Raw genomic sequence first — 22217 nt, 5'->3', positions numbered from 1 at the left:
ACATGAAGAAAGAAGTTAATAATAGTTTGTGTAACTATGAACGCTCTTTCAGTACTTGATGAGAAGTGACATCCCAAACTTGACTGGCTTGCTCCAATGTGATCACGCCAAGTTGCTTCAGACTTTAGAAGCATCTGGGCTGGTGTTGATGGGGGTGGGGTGAGGTTCAAGTATATCACTCCTGAAATGTGTTCTAGCATTAGAATCAGTCACCCTTTTCTAATTAAGTCTGGACTGTAGAGGCAAATTCATTCACATGTGAGCAGGTAGAAGTAATAGGATGGGTGAGGGTAGAATATCTTTCTCCAAAACTGACGGGCATCATCCATTGGCTTTGTGTTGACTTGCCTGGAGGGTAGCATTAGCTAGGAAAAGGAGTCACAGCCTCCTGCTTGGGCGAAAGGTAAGCTGCTTGGGTTCAAATGGAGGCTACGTCACTTCAACCAAGTAACTTGGCCTCCTTAAGCATCAGGGTATTTCCTATTTAAAATGTTAATAATTAGTACCCAGCCCTAGGTTTGTCAAAGATTAATTGACAAGTGACAGCTATGTTAATAGCAAGTGCTTGATAAATGTAAACATATTTAAAAATTTCTTTTAAAATATTTTTTAAAAAATATTTAATGAACACAATATCTTTATTTTTATGTGGTGCTGAGGTGCAAACCCAGTACCTCCTCACACATGTGAGGCAAACGCTCTACCAACTGAGCTATAACCCCAGCCCTATTTTTAAAAATCTTAAGTGCTTGGGAAAACATTGTACTCTTACAATTCCAAAGCTGATTCTTACTTGGAAAGAATGGTTTTGCGGTGACTCTTTAGAATGTTAGCTAAGTGATCAAATTATCCTTTTTGATCACATCCCTCCTTTTAGTTTTCCTGTTTTTCTTTTGTATGTAAATGGATGGGAAATCATTTGTGGTTTGTGCTTGTATGTCTGGCTCTTTGCTGTGAGATGCATCCTAAAGTTCTTGCTCTTTTCTACTATAATAGCACACTCCCTCCACAATTGTGTTGATTGTATAAATGAGGAAATATAATCAGTAACTAATTCTGGTTAAAGTTTTTTGTCCCTAGCAATATCCTTAAAAGCAAATTGGAAAATTGAAGAGATTTTTATTTTTCCCTACTACATCACTGACTTGGTTTAAATGACAAATTATTGCTTGGTGGCTGAGTAAATTTGTATAACTTTTTCTTTGGAGAGGGGGTACTGGAGAGTGAACTTGGGGGCCCTCAACTACTGACCCATATCCCCAGCTCTATACTGAGTTGCTGAGCACCTTTCTGTTGCTAAGGCTCGTTTTGAACTCAATCCTTCTGTCTCAGCCTCCTGAGCCACTGGGATTACTGGCATGTGTCACTGCGCCCGGCTTGTATGACATTTTGTGAAAGCAGTTTTGTAATATGTATCAAGTACCTGGAGTTCACATTTTTATCCTTTTCCCTAAAACTTTCAAATTTTAAGAAAGTTCATGTTTATCTTTTAAGGGGGTATCAGTAAGTATTTAAATGATAGTTACAATGTCCTTGTGATATAAACATGAAAATATTAAGTGAAGATGCACGATATGTTTACTAGACCAGTGCTGTACCACTGAGCGTATCCCTAGCTCTAAAAAGAAAATTTTAATGTAGCAAGGGGAAAAAAACCACGGGATTTGATCTGGAAGACTTCTGGCAAGAGACAGTTGTCTCCTAATAAAAATGAAGCTAATGATGATTATAAGCAAGTAATTTTTTTCAGCTTTTTCAAGGGTTGTACTCTGGTGAAAGTGGGGTGAGTGAGACGTGGAACTCAAGCTCTTTGGCGACTGGACCTAAGCTGTGGAGTCCCTCTGCACTGGGCCAGCTGCCAGGGCTCCTTCCTGCAGGCAGGTGTCTTGGAGACAACATTCCTGCGGTTCCTCTTCTGAGCATCAGCTGTAAGTAAATGTTGAACTCAGGAAGCCAGAGGTTCAGCATTCAGCCACCTCAGAGGGTTGTGGTTGTTCTGGGGCATTATCTTTCTGAGCTCAGCTTCAGAAAACAATACACTGATGTCACAAAAAGACTGAGGTTAGGGGTGGGTATAGCTCAGTGGTGACATGCTTAGCAATGAGTGAGGCCCAGGATTCAAACACCAGCGCCAAAAAGAAAAACAAGGTGGAATCTGCTTGTGCATATAGCTCTTACTCAACTACCTCCTGCCAGTTATCTTTTTTTTTTTTTTAAATCTTCTATTCTAATGGGGAAAATAGAAAGCAACATAATAGATATAAACAATAGATGTAGGGTAAGTTTACATTAATTCATCCAAATTTTGGGAGCATCTTCAACACCTCCTGCAGAAGCTTCCCTGGATCTTCAAACCAAAATGCATCTCTCACTTTGCGTGCTGTTTTTTCTCAAGAAGCAAAAATACAAATACCGTTCCTAGACCGACTGTGGGCTGCTAGCCCATTGGGGAAGACTGGAAACTGATGTAGAGGGTTAGCAAACCTAACCCAATCGTAGGAGAGTGTAAAAGGATCAAAAAGTGTGACTTTGAGCAAGTTAATTTCTGGATCTTTGCTAAATATGACAATTACTGCAGGGATTAAGTGTGAAGGTACACAACATACTGCGTAGTGCATGTGGTTTTAAAAATCAATCTATGAATATTCTGCTACACAGTGTAGCAAGTCAGTTAAGTCATCAACCAGAACAGCGATGAATAAAGAACAGCTGATTATGCCCTCGCTCATCTATTTACAAAGGCTTTTCAAATATATCTCAAGCAAAATCCCTGGGAGGTAGGTGTAACTCAAAATACTGGCCCTTTAGGTGGGCCTTCATCCTGGCCCAGCACCTCCCCTGTGGTCAGAAAAGCAACTCTGCCAAAGCTGAAGGCTGTGCAGGGTGGAAGCTCTGGAAACAAGAATGGAAGAGGCCAAATCCTGGGTGATCCTGAAGGGTGAATAGTGGCCAAGCCAAATCGCAGGAGCCTTGCATCAAAATGAGTAAAATGGTTTCCAGCAAATTCACAATCTTAGTTTATGATCCTTTCCCTTGGCTTTGAAACTCATAATGTGATTCTTTTTACACTTGGGGATTTCCTTTTCTAATATGCTTTACTGATTCCAGAATTAAAACTGAATTTCCTGAGTTTAGACTGGCCACATCCCAAGAGGAAGTGGCTAGAAGCCATTAAGAGGGCCAGGAGGGGAACTGGATGGGGATGGATTAAAAGTCACCTGGTGTGCTGACAATCTGTATAGGCATAATTATTCAGAGAAGGTTTGTGATTGTTGTAGCCTTTGTGATTTATCTTTTTCCTTTCTTCTCATTTCTTTTTAATCTTAAAATCACCTTAACGTCAAAAAAAAAAAAAAGGGCCTGTGTGGTTTTGCTCAGGCTTTATTTGTATATGCTTTTTAGAAAAAGGAGCTACAGAGACTTTAGATAACTTTTTTCCTTCTAAATTTCAAGCACTATCTTGTTTTCTCAAAGGCTAAGAAATGAGGAAGCAGGCCTGCAGAGTTAAGAGCCCCCACCCCCCAGTATCTATCTCTACACCAGCCACTCCCCCCCCTCCCTGTGCCTTATCAGTTGCCAAGTCCTGCAGATTGACTGTTTGTCCTTCCCATCACTCCTCTTCTGTTGGCTTGATTTATAGAAGCCTCCCTGGCTTTGTTCTCACTCTCTATTTCTAATCCAGTCTCAACACTGTTGCCTAAATGAGTTTTCTAAAAGGGCCAATTCTCTCAGTATTGTTACTTAAAAGTTGTTTATCTTTTGCTTTTTTTTATTACTTTAAACAAACCAATAAAGATAAAAGTAATAAAATTCAAATATAATCATGTCATTTCTCTTCTTAAAATCCTATAATTTGAGGATAAAGTCCAAACAAGTCTAAATTCCTTGGCCTGACCCATTGGTCCCTTCCTGATCAGCTCCTGTCTGCTGCATTTCCAGCACTTTTTTAAGTTTTTATTTTGAGACAGGGTCTTGCTAAACTCCTGAGACTGGCCTCCGGTTTGCAATCCTGTCTCGGCCTCCAGAGTTGCCGCCATTACAGGTGTGTACCACGCTGCTCGCTGCCTCTACAGTTTTTTCTCTTGCCAGTATTCCACCCATACCCTGCTCTCCATCTCAACTGGATTTCTTAGTTCCTAAGTGCAAGCCCTTGTCGCACACCTGCCTGCCTTCAGACCTGCTGACCCATTCCTGGAAATGCCTCCTTTCTCCTCTGCACCAACTCCCTATTTGTCCTTTCATAGCAGTGCAGTGCATCGTTATTGTTAACTTATTTATTTTTTAGATTTTTATTTTTGGTACCAGGGATTGAACTCCCGGGCACTCGACCACTGAGCCACATCCCCAGCCCTATTTTGTGGTTAATAGAGACAGGGTCTCACTGTGTAGCTTAGTGCTTCGCAGTTGCTGAGGTTGGCTTTGAACTCACAGTCCTCCTGCCTCAGCCTCCCGAGCCGCTGGAATTACAGGTGTGTGCCACTGTGCCCAGCTTCCTTTTTTAAAAAAAATTCCTACCAGATTGAGCTTCTTGAGAAGAAACAGCATACAAAGTGAGAGATATCTTTTGATTTTAGGATCTGGGGAAGTTTATGCAGGAGGTTTTTCTCCTTGAAAAAAGTGGCCAGGGAGAGCTCTGTGAGAAGGGACTGATAATCACGTGTTAATCACGAATTATTCACCAGGCCCCAGGCTAGCCTGGTCTCTTAAGAAGCTTTTAATCTGCTGTTTGCAATACATTGTGATCAGGGCCCTAAAGTCCACAGGCCAAACCTCAGAGGCACAAGGCCCCAGGGCTGCTGTAGAGGAAGAACTGGCTATTTTTCTACATACTTACACTCAACATAGAACACTTCTGTGACCAAATATCTGCTTTTACTTCCCCACACTAAGCATTTCTTGAATTCTCTGAATTCCCTTCCCTTTTCAAAGATAATCTTTGGGAGTCCTGTCATGGAGCTCCATCCTGACATGCTCCATCCAGCAAAGCGTCAGACCCCACAAGTTAAGGACTTAGTCCCACGACACTGCCCCCGCTTCAGATGTTCATTGCAAGCAGTAGGCCCTTAGTTGACTCACAACTTTTGTCCAGCTTGCCTAAAGGAGAAAAAAAAAAAAAAAACAGGCATATTTGAAAATAAGGGCTCCCAAATTAGACAACAGGACACCCATTTTTCATATGAAGAAGACTCGAAACATTGCCTCTCTGAAAGACTCCTCCAAAAAGAGCAAATGACAAGTTTAGGTGGGTAATTTATTTATTTATTTTTTTAAAGTTGAATCTGCTTTGTCACCATCCAATCCTGAGCCTCAAAAGAAAACTATATATAGCCCGCCTGGTGGTATGTGCCTGTAATCCTAGAGCTCTGCAGAACCGTGTAAGCCTATGAACTCAAGACCAGCTTGGAACATAGTGAGACTTTGTCTCAAAAAAGAAAAGGAAAAAAAAAAAATCCAGACATGATGTCACATGTCTATAATCACCTACTCTGGAGGCTGAGATGGGAGGATCATGAGTCTGAGGCCAGCTTGGGCAACTTTTACCCTGTCTCAAAAATAAAAAGGGCTGGGAATGTAGCTCAGAGATAGAGACCCTTGGGTTCAATTCCCAGTATCTAAAAGAGAGGGGGGTGGGGAGAAGAAAAAAAAACTAGATAAAGTGTTGATAAAGTTAAGCCCTCAGATCAACAAGGTTTTCTTTAACTAGTTTTCTGCCCTAGTCAGATTCTTGGGCTCAGAGTAATCCATTTAGAAAAATGCTTTGTCAGTCCTGTTTGTCCATGGGCTCTACCCTGAACTCCATAATCTGCTTAAAAGCAGAAGCTAAATTAGAAAGCTCCTATCTAACTAAAGCAGTAAACTTAAAGTTTCAGGATCTTCATTAGGAACCTTGGACTTTGTGTCTACAATTGAGAGCAGGGGACTGTTTGGAAACTGATAAAAAAAAAATCTTATTTTTTTTTCACAAGTATTAGTTTTAAAAAGCTATGGCCAAGTGAGCAGGTAGATTTAACTTGTCCCATTTTTGTCAGAAGTACAAATTAGATTTTAAAAAATAAGCAGAGCCGGTGTGCTGGCACACACCTGCCATCCCAGTGACGTGGGAGGCTAAAGCAGGAGGATTGCAAATCCCAGAACAATCTCAGCAACTTGAAAAAAGGGCTAGGTGTAGCTTGGTGGTAGAGTGTTTGCCTAGCATGCATGAAGCTGTGGGTTCAATCCCTAATACAAAAATTCTTTAAAACTAGTGAATTAGGTGAACGTAAGTAAATGTAATACAATTTTTAAGTAAAACTTTCAATAATATTTCTGTGCTATAAATATATGTGTGTATATATGTATATTTAAAATGGTGTCAAAATATTTTTTTTTGGTAATTTGCAATCTAAAAGCTAGGCTAAGATAAAAATGAATAATAGATATTCATTAAATGCCTAGAAGATTTCCAAATAAGATAAAATGCCAAAACATTAATTACTGAACATAAAATCAAACTTATCTCCTTCTGGTTTATTATTATGGAAGAACTAAGGATCTGTTGGTAAACATGTTCTGCGTCACATAAGAAAATGGTATTATGAGGAAATGCATGCATCTAGAAATTATAAAATGGGTAAATATACAGATGTTGGTATGTGGCAATTAATTCATACTAAAATGAAAGATAAAATTACTATAAAAAGGGCTGGGGTTGTAGCTCAGTGGTGGAGCACTTGCCTAGCACGTGTGAAGCACTGGGTTCGATCCTCAGTACCATATAAAAATAAATAAATAAAACAAAAGTATTGTGTCCACCTACAACTAAAAAAAATTTTTGAAAAGGAAACAACTCCATATGCAAAATATACCAAAAAATAAGATGCATTTCTTTGTGAATAAAGTTATGATATATTCTTTTGTGGGGATTGTTTTGGTACTGGGGATTGAACCCAGGGGCTCTCAACCACTAAGCCACATCCCCAGTCCCCCTTTTTTTTGCATTTTATTTAGAGACAGAGTCTCACTGAGATGCTTAGGGCCTCAGTAAATTGCTTAGGCTGGCTTTGAACTCAAAAATCCTCCTGCCTCAACCTCCCGAGCCGCTGGGATTACATAGGCATGTACCACAGCACCCAGCTAAAGATGTAGGTTTTTGTTGATTGTTAAAAGAAAAATTAATTTTTGTCTTGAAGTATGATGACATATTGTTTTAGGATGAAAAAGGATAATACAGGGCAAAAGCTGAATAGATATAAAAGTTGAGAAGAGAGCTGGGGATATAGCTAGTATGCAAAAGACTCGGTTCCATCCCTAGCACTGCAAAAAATTTTAAAACTTGGAGAGAGAGTGAGCAAAAGAGAATCTGGTGTAGCCAAATCAACTAAATTTGAGTGGAAAAAAAATGGAGGTGGGGGACTAGGGATTGAACTCGGAAGCACTTGATGGCTGAGTCACATCCCCAGCCCTATTTTATATTTTATTAAAGACAGGGTCTCACTGAGTTGCTCAGTGACTCGCCACTGCTGAGGCTGGCTTTGAACTCCTCCTGCCTTGGTCTCTTGAGCCACTGGGATTATAGGCTTACGCCACCATGCCCAGCTTAAACAGAAATTTTTAAACATATTTTTTGTTGTTGTTGTTGTTGTTTTGTTGGTTTGTTTTTTGTATTGGAGATTCAACACAGGGCTTTTTACTTACTTTTTAATTTTGAGACAGGGTCTAGGCCCAGGCTAGCCACCACTTTCTCCTGCCTCAGCCTCCCGAGTGGCTGGGATTACAGGCATGTCCCATGTCCCAGATTCAGCCACCGTATTATTTATTGCTTATGACATTTTAGATTGCTTTCAAGAAATGTACTTTTATGGGCTGGGGATGTGGCTCAAGCGGTAGCGCGCTCGCCTGGCATGCGTGCGGCCCGGGTTCGATCCTCAGCACCACATACCAACAAAGATGTTGTGTCCGCCGAGAACTAAAAAATAAATATTAAAAAAAATTCTCTCTCTCTCTAAAAAAAAAAAAAAAAATGTACTTTTATGCATTTTAACCCTGAATGCATAAGAAAAATAATTATTATTTATTTCAGGTAGACATTTGGTTTTTATCAGGAGAAAGCAAATCTCCTAGAGTTTAGTTTCTGCCACTAGGAATCATTGGGTAGAGTCAGTGAATCAGATATTTGACATGATTTATGGCAACTGTTTCCCAAACCTCCTGGCAATGCCTTTTCTCCTGCAGGAAGCCAGATGATAAAGCATTTCTGGGTTTACACTTTTATGTGGTTTTTCTATTTTTCCTGGATTAGCTGTATTACGGTATTATTTCTTTTTCTGACCTCCTCCAGGCTTTCCATTTTAATTATTGGTAAGTCCTCTTAGAATCTCCTCAGAGGGCTCCTTAAAGGGGGAGTTCCAGGCGTTGAGAAAAGAGCAGAAAGATTGGATACTGGAATGTTCTTGTCTTCCCTGGTATTTGCTGCAAACTTCTGCCGGGCTGAAGAGGTTGGGGCAGTTTCTGAATTGTGGCAGCAAGCTCCATAACTCTGACTTTTCAACAAAATCAGTATGTAGGGCACTGTGGTGTGTGCCTGTAACCCCAGCTACTTGGGAGGCTGAGGCAGGAGGATCATTTGAGGCCAGGGGTTTGAGGCCAGCCTGGAGAACACAATGAGACTCTGTCTCTTAAAAAAAAAAAAAAAAAAAATATTAGCGTCGATGTCCAGCTCCTTCTCCATTGGACCTGTTAGAAGTCTGGCCTTTCCAATTTTTAGTGGTTCATTTTCCCTCCTTAATCTTTCATTCTCAACCACAAGAAATTCTGCATGCCTCCTCAAATCCTCCATTTCAGTTGCCTGCTTCTGTATAATGATTGTTTTATCATCTTTGGGAGACCCCTGGAATTCACGGAAGAGCTTCCCTGTGGAAGGGCTGTAAAGGGGAAGACCAACCTGGCCCTCCCATCCTCAGCAGAGGGTTGGTGAGATGCCTGCAGCTGGGCAGCTGTACCCTGGTCCTCTGTGAGCTCTGAGTCTTCTTCACTCACGCTTGACCCATTCCTGCCTCTCTGCCAGGAGGACTGTCATGTGACTATCCCTCTGCAGAGCTCGTGGCAGAAGGGCCTTCCGGGATTGTCAGCTTTGGATGGTCAGCTTCGTGGCTTTGGAGAGATGAGCCGCAGCTAATAATGGTCAGCTCATATGCTGTCTTGGTGACAGGTTGCAAGGTCCTTCCCTTACTTCCCTAGACCCCAGGGAAAGTGGTGGCAGCAGCCACAGGAGCACATGGGTGAGACACAGCAGAGACAGCAACCCCTCTGCATGCCCCAGGAGCCAGTGATGGGCACAGAGTGAGAAACCACCACCACCTGGAGGAATGAGGTTTCTAAATGTATTCTTTTTTTTTTTTTTGGCACTGAGGATTGAACTCAGAGGCATTCAACCACCGAGCCACATCCCCAGCCCTATTTTGTATTTTATTTAGAGACAGGTTCTCACTGAGTAGCTTAGTGCCTTGCTTTTGCTGAGACTGGCTTTGGAACTCACATCCTCCTGCCTCAGCCTCCCAAGCCCAGCTTAAATTTATTCTTAGTATCAAAACTAGAACAAAACTAGAATTTGGTCTTCCCTTTTAAAGAAATGGTTTCCTCGGAGCATTGATAAAAGGCTCTGAAAGGGTTTCTTTACCTTTTAAGTTATCTGCTAAGGGATTCTGTGGGATTCTGTTGTAGTGTCTATTTGTGCCCCCGTCTCCCCTCCCAGTGCTGGAGACCACATCCAGGGCCACATACATGCTGGGCAAGCCCCATACCCGGATTCTGTCTTTTATGAAGAACAGAATATCTTGTCTTGTATGAGGTCTTTTGATAAAAAAAAAAAAAAAAAACTTAGTCTTCTCAATATTAAAAGAGCTAAGTTCTTTTTTTAAAAAACTATGTAACTTTCCTGTGTTTGCAGTGAAATCTTTCTTCACTTTGGTATCGTTTCATAACCATCATAGTGACTATGATCCTGTTTAATCAGGTGGGTTTTTTGGTTTGGTTTGGTTTGGTACTAGGAATTGAACCCAGGGCTGTTTAATCACTGAGTCACATGCCCAGCTCTTTTTATTTTGCGACAGGGTCTTGCTAAGCTGCTTAGGGCCTTGCAAGTTGCTGAGACTGACCTTGAATTTGTGATCCTCCTGCCTCAGCTTCCCAAATTGCTGGGTTTATATGCACATGTACCCCCACACCCGGTAAGCAACGACATTACTGAAGTGTTCCATCTTCTCTCAGATCTACAACAAAGGTAACTTCAAGGTTTAGGTTTAACGTCATTTAAGGAAATTCGTGGAAAACCCTAACAAGCATAAGATTTCTTAAGACCGTACCATTGAACTGAGTAAGAATTTTCAGAACCTTAATGAAAGTGAAGAGTTTATGAAACTGCTAACCCAATATCAAGCAGAACAAGCATTAATGACATGGCTGGGCTCAGTGGCCCACACCTGTAATCCCAGCAACTCAGGAGGCTGAGGCAGGAGTATCGAAAGTTCAAAGCCAGCCTCAGTAAAAAAGTGAGATGCTAAGCAACTCCGTGAGACCCTGTCTCTAAATAAAATACAAAATAGGGCTCAGGATGCAGCTCGGTGGTCGAGTGCCCCTGAGTTAAATCCCCAGTACCAAAAATCAACAACAAAAAACAAACACTGTTCATTCTTTAGGGGTTTTTTTTGTTGTTGTTGTTGTTTTTGGTTTTGTTTTGCATTTTTCAGATTTAAGGAAACTTTTTTCTTCCCCTTAAGCTATCTGGGGAATTTGGTAAAGTATACTATTGTGAACAAAAATTGAAACATTTTTTGGCTCCCTACTTGATAACTCTAGAACTGGGAAACTCTTAGGGAGTATTCTTTTTTTTTTTTTTAAATATATTCAGTTGTAGATGGATATAATTGTTTTATTTATTTTTGTATATGGTGCTGAGGATCAAAACCAGTGCCTCCTGCATGCTAGGCAAGCACTCTACCACTGAGGCACAATCCCAGCCCTCTTAGGGAATATTCTTATTTGTATGGCAATAGAGTTATTTGCATAAACTCAAACAAAATCTGTTCTTTTTGTAACAGGAAACAATTGGAAATGCTAGTTTGGTTATGTTACAAAAGCTTCAAGACAGCTTTTTTTTTTTTTTTTCCTTTGGTACTGGGAATTGAATCCAGGCATGCTCTAGCACTGAGCTACGTCCCCACACCTTTTTATTTCTTATTGTGGGACACAGTCTTGCTGAGGCTGGCCTCAAACTTTATGTTTTACTTCAGTCTCGTGAGTCATGGGATCATAGGTATGTGGTCATGGCTCCTAGCATGACCAAACAGTTTTAAGGAATTTAAATAAACTATGCAATCAATAAATAGCCCCTTAGGGGGAAAAAAAGTCTGAATTAAAAGGTTCCCTGAAGTCAGAAGACTTGATATAGGCTCCAGAGAATTCACCAGAACAGTTTATACATGGGCAGCTTCGTGCCTGTTGATATGTGGACTGCTCAGAAAGTTCACTGGGTGGGACACTTGCAAATTTCAAACCAGGAAAATCCATCAGATTGACATGGACTGAAAATGCTTTCAGACCAACATCTAAAATCTTCTCTACTGCCCTCTGGACACAGATACTAGGTTTACGTAGTTTATTCTTGCCATTGACCTGTTTTCTTTTGTTTATTTTATTTGGTTTGGCTCATGGGGACCTTGGCTGAGACACACACTCCAAATTGTTGGTATCATTCCCCTGATAGTTGTCCTGGTAGTCTCCGAGGCATACTGTCTTCTCCCAAGGTCGTAAGTGCATGTTTGCCACTATCAGTGGTACACCAGATGGTCTCACTGTGATTAAGCAACATCAATGAGATGAACTACAAAAGGAATGTTTCTTGCCTGAGCTTGATGTCCTGCCCAGTCAGCCTGGCTCTCCCAGGCAGCCTCCCGGCCCTGCCCAGCCCATCTAGGGACAACACAGCCCCTGTCCCTTCCCCGGGAGGCTGCGCTGCTGTGCTGCTCAAGAAGGGACAGGTTCCTTGGTCACCTGCCTCAGGACAGAAGGCAGCCCGGCCCCTGCCCCCAGCTCTTTGAGCCACCTCCCTCCCCTGGCACCAGTGTCACATACTCTCAGAGGCAGTAACTAGAATGGGCACCAAACTCAGAAAGACCTGGAACCAAAGCCTGGCCCTGCCACTCACTGGCCATGCGCCTCTGTGCCTCAGTTTCCTCATTGGCAAAATGATGACAGTCATGGTTGTGTGGCAGAATTCCATGCAGGACACAGCAGCCACCAGAGGTGTCTTGAATGGAAAGTGATTGGACCCAGGATTGGGGGCATGGGGGATGCCTGTGTGGCCATGGGAGGGGGAGCTAAGTCTCTAGAGGGTCTGCCGCTGGGTCTGAGCAGGAAAGGCAGGCGGGCGCCCAAGGCTGCACCAACGGCTGTGGCCAGGGAGCAGACGGGCCTCACTGCTTCTGCCAGCTGTCCCCTGGCGCCCAGGGTGGTGACTGGACACCAGCTGCTGGTGCAGGAAATAACGTGCAACTGCATGGCCAGCTTGCCAGGGGCAGCCCAAGCAGGAAGGCGGCTTCCTTCACCTCCCCGGTCTCATGTGAGGGTCTAAGCGGTGGATCCCGTCTGCACTGTCCCTCGGGAAGGACCGGATCTGGGAAAGGCCATGTTCAGCTTTCTCCCTTCTTTTTTGGCACCAGGGATTGAGCGCAGGGGTGCTTCACCCCTGAGCCACATCCCCAGCCCTTTTTTTATATTTTGTTGGAGACAGGGCCTCGCTGAGTTGCTTAGGGCCTCGCTGAGTTGCTGAGGCTGGGTTTGAACTTTCGATCCCCCTGCCTTGTCCTCCCCAGTGGCTGGGATTACAGGTATGTGCCACGGCACCTGACTGAGCTTTCTGCCTCTGAAGTACAGGAAATAGGTGGCGGTGGATCCTGGATGCTTCTCAGCCAGCAAGGGTTCTGCCTGGAGGGTGTCCTGGACAGTTCCTGGCACAAGAGCAGGTGCTGAGTAAGTGTGGGTTATGGTTCATATGCTGTCATTGTCACGTGCCTGCTGTGTGCCAGCACTGTGCTGGCCCTGGGAGAGTCAACAGCAAACAAGACAGGTCCATGCCCTTTAGTATAGACTAAGGACAAAGTAAATTGTTCTACATAAAAGAAAACTGTCACAAAAGCCTGGGATCAACAGGGCTGTGAGAGTCAAACAGGGGACCCTGACAAGACTTGTCCGGGGGGAGATGGGGAGCCATGAAGTCTTTCCAGGAGGAGGGAACTCTTAACATGAGGCTGGAAGGAGAAGTCGACATGGACCAGGTCAAGCAGAAAGAAGCAAGGGGTGTGTAATGACGTTCACATCCACCCAAGGAACCCTTACAAACCCTGGAAGATGGAGAGCGTCTGTCATTTGGAAGGAGTGGACATCTGTCTTACTGGTGCACAGTGTGGTGGGTGAGTGGGTAAGGGATGAGCTGGAGAGGAAAGAGGATGGGGAGGCGGGGTGGGGTTTGGCTCAGTGGTAGAGCACTTGCCTAGCCTGTGGGAGGCACTGGGTTCAATTCTCAGCACTGAATATAAATGAGTGAATAAAATAAAGGTCCATCAATGTCTAAAAAAATTTTAAAAAAGAGGATAGGGAGACTTCATGGGGCATGCAGTGTCCTTCCTGGGCATTGAGCTTTAGCCTATGGGCTTTGGGAGGCTGCTGAAGGCATTTAATCAGGGAAAGGATCGTGGCTGTTCTGGTTTCAGCAATATCACTTTGATGTAGTTTGTGCAACAGGTTAGAAGAGGGCAGGACTGCGTGCAAGGTTTCATTTATAACTTGGCCATCTGGGCCGGAAATCATGGCAGCCTAGAGGAGGATGGGGGTGGGGGGGCAGTAGAGCTGAGTTCAGGAGGAGGCAGAGTGAGCCATGGGGGTGGGGTGGGGGATGGGAGGAACCTGGGGTGGCTGCCAGGTTTCGGCAGCAGGCGCACCCGATAGGGTGGGGCTCCCATCCACTGCCGGCAGTTGATCCTGGGATGGTGCCCACCCACAGGCTGCCTGTGCTGGACTGACTTCATAGAAAGCCCCTTCCCTCCCATTCAATGGCCTGCGTGTGATTCAACTCCACCAACAATTAGTAAGCACCGATTATGTGCCTGGAATTGGGAGGCTCCTTCCAGGCTCCCCTATGGGGGTTATACTGGGTGACAGAGATGGGAGGCTGGGGGTGGGAAGAGAAGAAGGGAAAGCTCAGGACACTTGGCCTGCATTCAGGCCCTGTCCCCTCCCCCAGGGCTGGAGGACCACGCCTACCCCAGCCCTGCTTCTCACCCCCCACCCCACCCCAGGTAGGCAAAGTAGGGGGGTGGTCACTAGGGCCTTCCACAAAGGCTCTCTGCCCCAAATCCTGCTGGAACAGGCAGCTAGGTGGCCTCTTCCTTCTCAGAAGGCCAGAAAGTTCTGTGTTCCTTCTGCTGCGAGACCCAGGAGGAAAGGAGGAAACTTCCAGACCCTTGTCCCACAGGACTCACAGCCTGCTGGCCAATAAACTCCAAATCACGATGTTTCCCCAGATGTCTCCTGGCTACAGGGAGACAAGAGCCCGAAACCCCTGGGTGACACATAACTACTTTATTTTTTATTTTGGGGGGCTAGGGATTGAACTCAGGGTCTTATGCCTGCTAAGCACATGTTCCACCATTGTGCTAAACCTCCAGTCAAATTAAGGTTTTTTTTTTTTTTTTAATTTTTTTTTCTTTTTTAGGAGAGTCTAGCTCTGTTGCCCAACTCCTGGGCTCAAGTGATCTTCTTGCCTCATCCTCACAAGCAGCAAGGACCACATGTTTACGACACCACCACACCTACCTCAGTATCAACTTCTTACTATCACACTAGTGCAGGCAAATTCTAGGACTGCTCTATAATTGGATCTTGGATCCTAGAAGAGAGGCCTGCTTTTTAGAAAGGTGAGAGTCCCAGAGCCATCCTAGTGAGTGTGGATGTTTGGAAAATAGTAACAGTAACAGCATTTACTACTGATCATTTACTATCCTTATTTCTAAATCTGCAAACTTCTGCAGGGTAAATATTGTTTCTATTTTGCAGATGATGAGTTAGGCTTTTTTTTTTTTTTTTTTTGGTACCAGGGATTGAACCCAGGGGCATTTGACCACTAAGCCACATCCCCAGGCCTTTCTATTTTTTATTTTAAGACAGGTCTCACTAATTTGCTGAGGCTGGCCTCAAACTTGTGACCCTCCTTCCTCAGTCTTCCCAGTGGCTGGGATTACAGGCGAGTACCACCAGGCTTGGTGGTTTTTTTGTTCATCAAGGTCACATGACCACCAGGTGATGGAACTGAAATTTTGTTTTGTTTTGGTTTTGTGCTGGGTATTGAACCTGGGGCCTTGTACATGCTGGGCAAGGGCTCTCCCACGGAGCTACTTTCCTAGTCCACTAAACTGAAATTTTGACCAACTCAGACATGATACCAATGCTTTCTTGGAGTCTTGCTCCTGGGATCTCCTGCTCACTATAAATCCTGCCACTCCCTGGAGGGGTCAGGTTCCCGAATGATGTTTTCCTCTCACACTTATCACACGGTCCCAGTTATTGAAGCCCTTGGGAAGGAGGGGGTGGAGAGAGCCAAGGCCAAGATGCAGAGGGGATATGTACTGGGGAATCTGCACAGGGAGAGAGGAACCAACCAGGACCCCCAGAGAGTCCTTTCCATTCCCAGTAGGGGGTCTTCTGGGCACCCAGAGTCCTGTTCTTGCCCCGTGTTTCAGAATCCAAGGACTCCTAGGCTTGCTCTTTCCCCTCCCAGTCTGGCTCCAAGAAGCCTCAGGACTTCCTCTTCCCTCTGCTCTGGGACACCGTCCAGAGCCTCAGCCTACTGACCTGAGGTCCTCACCCGGGTTTAATTTCTACCAACACTAATGCCTTCAAATCCCCGGCTGAGACACCAGGCCAGGGTACAGCCTGCAGAGCTCATTCATGTGAAGGAGATGTCTGGTGACCACAGTGGGAGTGGGCAGAAGCCTCCGGGCTCACGGCAGCTGCCCCTCCCACCCCCAATCTGGGTTCTTTTGCCAACTGCCCCGTGCAGCTTTCGAGGGGGAAAGACCAGTGCTATTCCTTGGGTCACAAGACCTTAGCTGTGTCCCTGGGCAAATCTTGGTAACTCCAGGTCCTTGCGTGGCAGAACTGGACAGGCTCCAGGGCTTGGCACTGCTGTGAACTATTGCCTCTGCTGGGAAAGGAGGACCACAGAGGACGTGGAGGACACAGGCTGGTGGGGAAGCCACCGATATGTCGTCCTGCTGGGCTAGGGCAGGGGGATGTGCCCAGCTTGGCCAAACATGGAGGCTCGTCCCTGCCTCAGACGAGGAAACCTGCCTGGGTCCATGAGGGCTGGATCTTGCTTCAGGGTCCTCTCTCCTTGTTAGCACCAGCCCCAGCCTTCTGGAACCAGAACATTCCCGCTGCCACCTCCCACACTGTATCCCTGGGGAGCCCACACTCCACATTGACACCCCTGTGGTGTGCATGCCGTCACTCCAACCCAACAGCAAACACTCTTGGATCAACAGGAAACACACCTCAATAGGCGCAAACAGCCCCCCTGCCCCGACAAAGACAGCCCTGACCTACCATGAATTCCTCAGGACCTGAAAGCCATCTGTTTCCAGGGCTCCCCGGGACATCACACCGGCCTTCTTCAAGAAGCCTGGAGAGAGGGGGCCAGTCCTTGGGTGCAAAGGACAGTCAGTCCCTTCCCGCCCTTCCTCCCTTCCCCCCCACCCCAACCCCAAGGTCTTCATTCCATCCTGCTACCCCCCCCAGCCCAGATGCGGCAGTGCGGGTGCGCCCTCGTGTGGCCCACAGCAGCCCTGCAACCTCAAACCAGGATCCTGGCCCCTACTTCCCCCCCCACTCCTGCACCTGGGCATCCCCTCCTCCAGGAGCTGCCCCCACCGTGTGTGAGAGCCCAGGTCCCGTGACTCTCCCATCTGGCCTCCTTAGAATGATGAGAGTAACAGGCCCTGTTTACATTGTTGGAGGGATATTACCAAAGCCCTGACAAGGAGTCCTGCTGTCTTCAACCGATGACTGCTAAAGTCATTTCCTTCCCCACTCTGGTGCTGTTTATTTTCTTTTTCTTTTTTTAATTATAGTTGGACACAATATCTTTACTTTTTGTTTATTTATTTTTATGTGGTGCTGAGGATCGAACCCAGGGCCTCGCACGTGCTAGGTGAGCGCTCTACCGCTGAGCCGCAACCCCAGCCCCTGATGCTGCTTCTTCTAGGAAGTAAAAGAAAATGAAATAAAACAAGCTCCCAAGGAAATCACAGTTCTCCATCATCATTAGCAGAGCTTTCATGAACTGTTTACCTGAAGACAAGGAACATGAAGTATTTTCCATGTGCTAAATACAATTCATAGGAGGCTATTGGTTTGGACTGATATTCTGCACTGGGCCCAGCAGACCAAGCCAAAACAGAGTCACTGTTCCACACTTCCACAAAATCAGGAAAGCCAGTGACAAAGATTGCTTCTTTCAGCCCTTGTCTTTTTCTTTCTTTCTTCTTCTTTCTTTTTTTTTTTTTTTGTCTATAAGGTCAAACTCCTCTGTTCAGTACTTTGGAACACTTGACTTACTCTATTTTATAGAATGAGATGTTGCCCAGCCAGGCACACTGGTGCACATCTGTAATCCCAGTGACTTGGGAGGCTGAGGCAAGTTTAACACCCGCCTCAGCAACTTAGGGAGGCCCTCTGCAATTTAGCTAGACCCTTTCCCAAAATAAAATAAATAAATAAATAAGGACTGGGGATGTGGCTCATCCGTAAAGCAACCCTGGGTTCAATTCCCAGTACCAAAAAAAGAGAATGAGATGTTGCTCAATTCATGAATCATGAATAAAAAAGTCAATTAGACCTAGAACTAAATTTGTTGTAATTTTCTCTTTGGATACATGGAAATTCAAAAAAGGAAATAAGGGTTTAAAATTTAATTAAAGTCCCAGCATGGTAGGAATGAGCTGACGTCTCTTGGAACTTTGTTGATAATAAAAGCAAGTTCTTCTGACTTGAGATTCCCCTCCCTTATACACCCTCTCTGCAGGGCCACCCCAGGCTGTTCCTCTAATCAGAGGAGGGCAGAGATGAGGGAATGGGGGATCATGACTAGCCTCACCAGGCATTTGCTCAGGGTCTGGTCAGCTGAGAGGATCTCAGGTAGAGGCATAGGGAGGTGCTCCTGAGCAGTGATTTCAGAAACCTTGGCCTAGACCCATTGGCCAAACCCTCCTTCCTTACCTATCCCTGAAGATTCCTCCATGGTGACTTTACTTACCCAGAAGTTAAAAAGCTGTAGAAAGAGACTCATGACAAGCAATTGACAATTTATGGAAGGCATCTTGGCCAGCCTCCCTCCCAACCCAGCAGTCCCTGGTTAGCAGCGGACCCTGCTGCGGGGCCTCGGCTGGAGAGCTAGAGAGGCTCGTCCTCCCCTGCTGCAGCCGCCCTCTTGGAGCCCAGGCAGCTCTGACACCTGGAGGCTCTTATGCTGCTCAGCTTCTGCCAGGGAGAGCCCCAGATCAGGGCTCTGTGTAGGTGCCAGGCCCGCGCCAGGCTGTGGAGAGTGTAGGGTGTTACCTACAGTCGCTGCCACTGCCCTCAGGACGCACCAGGTCCGGAGTGAGGAAGTGAGCAGGGCCCTGGCTGCCAGCAGCCTCAGCAGTTCTGGGGACACTCACTTGTCCCACAGTCAAAGTTCTGCACCCTGGAGGATGGAGCCATCAGTGTACAGTAGGACAGTCACCCAGTGGCATGGACCCCTGCCCCCGTAAGCAGCCTGGTGACAGGTGGACTCCTACTGAATTTTTTCTAGCTCTTTTATGAAGTATCTGTGGCCTGATCCTGACCCTATGAACTTCCTTCTGGCAGCCCAAGCCCCCAAGCTTGGCTAAACTAAGCTAGGCAGTAGGAGAGGCTGCCAATGGGCTCAGGAATTAACCTAGTGGTTCTTCGACTTGAGGGTGTAACAATCAGAGATTGTTAAAGTACAGATTCAGATCTTCATTGCCTGGATAAACGTAAGCAAAAATTCAAATCCTGGGGAATGCCCCAAGGGACCAGCATAGGATGCAGGCTGCGGGTGGTGTTGTTGGACAGGCTGGCCTGACTGCTCTGAGAGGTCAAGAGAGGGTCAGAAAAAGTAGCCTTTGCACTGAAGTCTGAAAGCAGGTCAGAGTTTACCAGACCAAAGAGAGGCCCTGGAAAAGGCTCCTGTAAAGTCGAGGAGCAGGAAGGAGTCCTCCTTTAGCTGGGGTAAAGGTCTTTCCATACCAGATCTGGAGTCTGGGGAGGTGGGTGAGGGACCACCCAGCTGTCTGAGCTCTGGGTTTAAAGTCAGGTCCTGGGGTCCAGTCATAGCTATACCATAACCTGTGTGTCTGAGCTTTCTGCTGGGCCAAGTGGAGTTTCATGTTGAGAGCCACAGCCAAAGGGGCCCCAGAAAACTTCCAGCTGCCAGCAAACTTTCAGACTGCCAGCTGATGATTGGCTCACAGCAGCCCCGGCAACATCTAGCTGTTTGGCTCCTCTGCGGTTATCCTCATTGGGCTGTTTTCCTGCCCTTTCAGACCATGGAGCTGCTCATTGGGGGACTTTTTTGGCTCCGCCCACACGACCCAGCCAATTGGCCTCAAGAGCAGGAGGATTGTGGGAGGTGGAGAGGCGTTTGTTGGTGTGAGAGGCTTGGGGGAAGCCGGTGGTGGCAGTTGGGCTCTGAGGGCTTTTCCTGAGGAGCTGTTTTGTTTGGCGTGTGTGGTTCTAAAACTAAAGTTAGTTTCTTTTAACAAGTGGCTCCTGAATTGTGCCCAGCCAGACTGCGGCATTCAGACTGCCAGCTGATGGTTTTAGAGTAAACCTTGCCCTCCAGCTTCTGACTGCTAATGTGCACCTATAATCCCAGTGACTCTTGAGGCTGGGGTTGGAGGATTGCAAGTTTGAGGTCAGCCTGAGCAATTTAGCAAGACCCTGTGTCAAAATTAAAAAAATTAAAAGGGCTGGGCGCAGTGGCACACACCTGTAATCCCAGAGGCTCAGGAGGTGGAGGCAGGAGGACTGTGAGTTCAAAAGCCAGCCTCAGCCAACAAGAGGTGTTAAGCAACTCAGTGAGACCCTGTCTCTAAATACAATGCAAAATAAGGCTGGGGATGTGGCTCAGTGGTCAAGTGCCCCTGAGTGCAATCCCCGGTACCCCCCCCCCAAAAAAAAAATTAAAAGGGCTGATGCTATAGCTTAGCAGTAGAGCATCCTGAGACAAACAAGAAATCCCCAACTTCTGTAGCCCCAGATGGAGGCCAGAGGTGGGCACACAGGGGCCAGGGGGAGCCATTGTCTGGAGGACAACACCCAGGATGCCTCTCCTTCTCTGGCTGCTGCATGGGTCTCCTGGAGCCTCAGAGGCTTCACCGACTTCCTGGCCAGCCAAGAGCTGAGAGATGGATAGAGGACAGATATCTTGGAAAGCAGAATCATCGTGGCAGTGTGTCTCCTGTGAGGGTGGTGGGCTGTGCTGTGAGAGGATCTGGGTCCCAGGGCACCAGCCCCATGAGCTTGGGCAAGGAGGAGGCTGCACTTGCTGGGAAGAAACTCCTTTAGATTCATTCTGGAAAAAGAGGATGGGACATGGCAAAGCCAGTTCCTTCCTTGAGACTTAATCAGAGTCAATTACTAGGAACCACAGCCAAGGACAAAATCCAGTTAGGACAGAGATAAATCTTCTCTGAGATCCTCCTGGCTTTGGGCAGGGAAGAAGGTGACAGAGAAAGAACTCTGGTGTAACAAATGGACATGAGCACAGAGTTAAGCTCTACACAGCGGCACTGACTCATTTCTCAAGGAGTTTGTATGAGTTGCCTACTGCTGCATCACAAGCATCCAAAGCTTAATAGCTTAGAAAGCAAACATGGGTTTTTCTCACCTGGTGTCTGATGTTGGGAACCTGGGAGCTAAGTTGCTGGGGGTTTCTGGGTCAGAGCATCCCATGAAGATTCGGTCAAGCTCTTTCAGGGTGCCAGTCATCTGAAAGCTTGACTGGAACTAAACACTCAAAGACTGACGTGTGCCACGTATAGGAGCCAAACACACATCGGCTCTGCCTTGGCACTGTGTTATTTCTTCATTGACTCAAAAGCCTGCAGTGCCAAACTCAAATTCTGACAGACCCAATTGTTTTAAAGGTAGTCCAAATGTATTGCTAGTCATTTAGAACCTGCCTGATTTTTAAAAAATTAATTAATTAACTTTAATGGGGGTATATACAACAGCAGAATGCATTTGGATTCACTGTGCACAACTGCAGCCCAACTTTTCATTTCTCTGGTTGTACACCTTGTGACGTCACACCATATGTGCAGTCCATCCATGTACCCAGGGTAATGATGTCCATCTCATTCCACCATCTTGCCTGCACCCATGCACCTTCTCCACCCCTCCTTTCCTTTTGTGCAATCCAAGTTCCTCCATTTTTCCCATGCCCCACCCCCCCTTATGGATCAGCATCCACTTATCAGAGAGAACATTCGGCCTCTGTTTTTTGGGGGATTGGCTCACTTCACTTAGCATGATATTCTCCAGCTCCAACCATTTACCTGCAGATGCCATGATTTCATAGACCCTGACTGATTTGCATACTCCACACACTACCATCCCACATCTGCTGGCCATAGACACAGTAAACTCTGGAGCTCTAACACACCCCAAATCGTGGCTTCCCTTCTTCTCCGACCCAGAGACTCTGCCCTGTGTGCTGAGGAGGGACATCGTCTACACACCCAAAACGATCCTCTCCAATCTCCCCTGCCCCCAGGAGCTCCCCTGCCCTCCGGTTCCAGGTGACAGCCTCAGTCATTGCTCCTGGAAGGCCTCTTGCCAGCCAGCCGCCTTCCCCCGCAGGCAATCCTGTCAGGACAGGGCCTAACTAAGGCTCATCCTGTGCTACTGCCACCTCCTGGTCAAATCCCGGACTTGACTCCACAGGAGTGTGGCTGAAGGCCTCATGGGCCTCTCCCCAGCGCCGAGTATTCTCAGGCAGGACTGATGCCTTTCCCAGAGGGAGAAATCCAGGAGAGGGTGACCAAGATGGAAGGCACCATGCTGGCATTCTGTTTAGTTTGTGCTGCTGGGAATCAACCCCAGGGCCTCCTGGGGGGTGCTGG

General features: G+C 46.2%; 1 long non-coding RNA gene across 2 annotated transcripts in view; it reads right to left on the bottom strand.

Moving 5' to 3' along the window:
- Nucleotides 1-16758, bottom strand: part of LOC144368260 (uncharacterized) — a 41547-nt gene extending 24789 nt beyond the window's left edge. The window contains exons 1-2 of one of the 2 annotated variants that reach the window (XR_013428060.1): nt 16636-16758; nt 8658-11828 (exon numbers count right to left, since the gene is read on the bottom strand). This is a non-coding gene — a long non-coding RNA (uncharacterized LOC144368260). Of the gene's footprint in view, nt 1-8657; nt 11829-16635 lie in introns of those variants that run through there. The other variant, XR_013428059.1, reaches the window with a different exon arrangement.
- Between the last annotated feature and the right edge of the window lie 5459 nt (nt 16759-22217).

Source organism: Ictidomys tridecemlineatus, chromosome 11 (genome assembly GCF_052094955.1).
Source record: "Ictidomys tridecemlineatus isolate mIctTri1 chromosome 11, mIctTri1.hap1, whole genome shotgun sequence".
Lineage (NCBI taxonomy): Eukaryota > Metazoa > Chordata > Mammalia > Rodentia > Sciuridae > Ictidomys > Ictidomys tridecemlineatus.
This window is presented reverse-complemented; position numbering and strand designations above follow the sequence as displayed.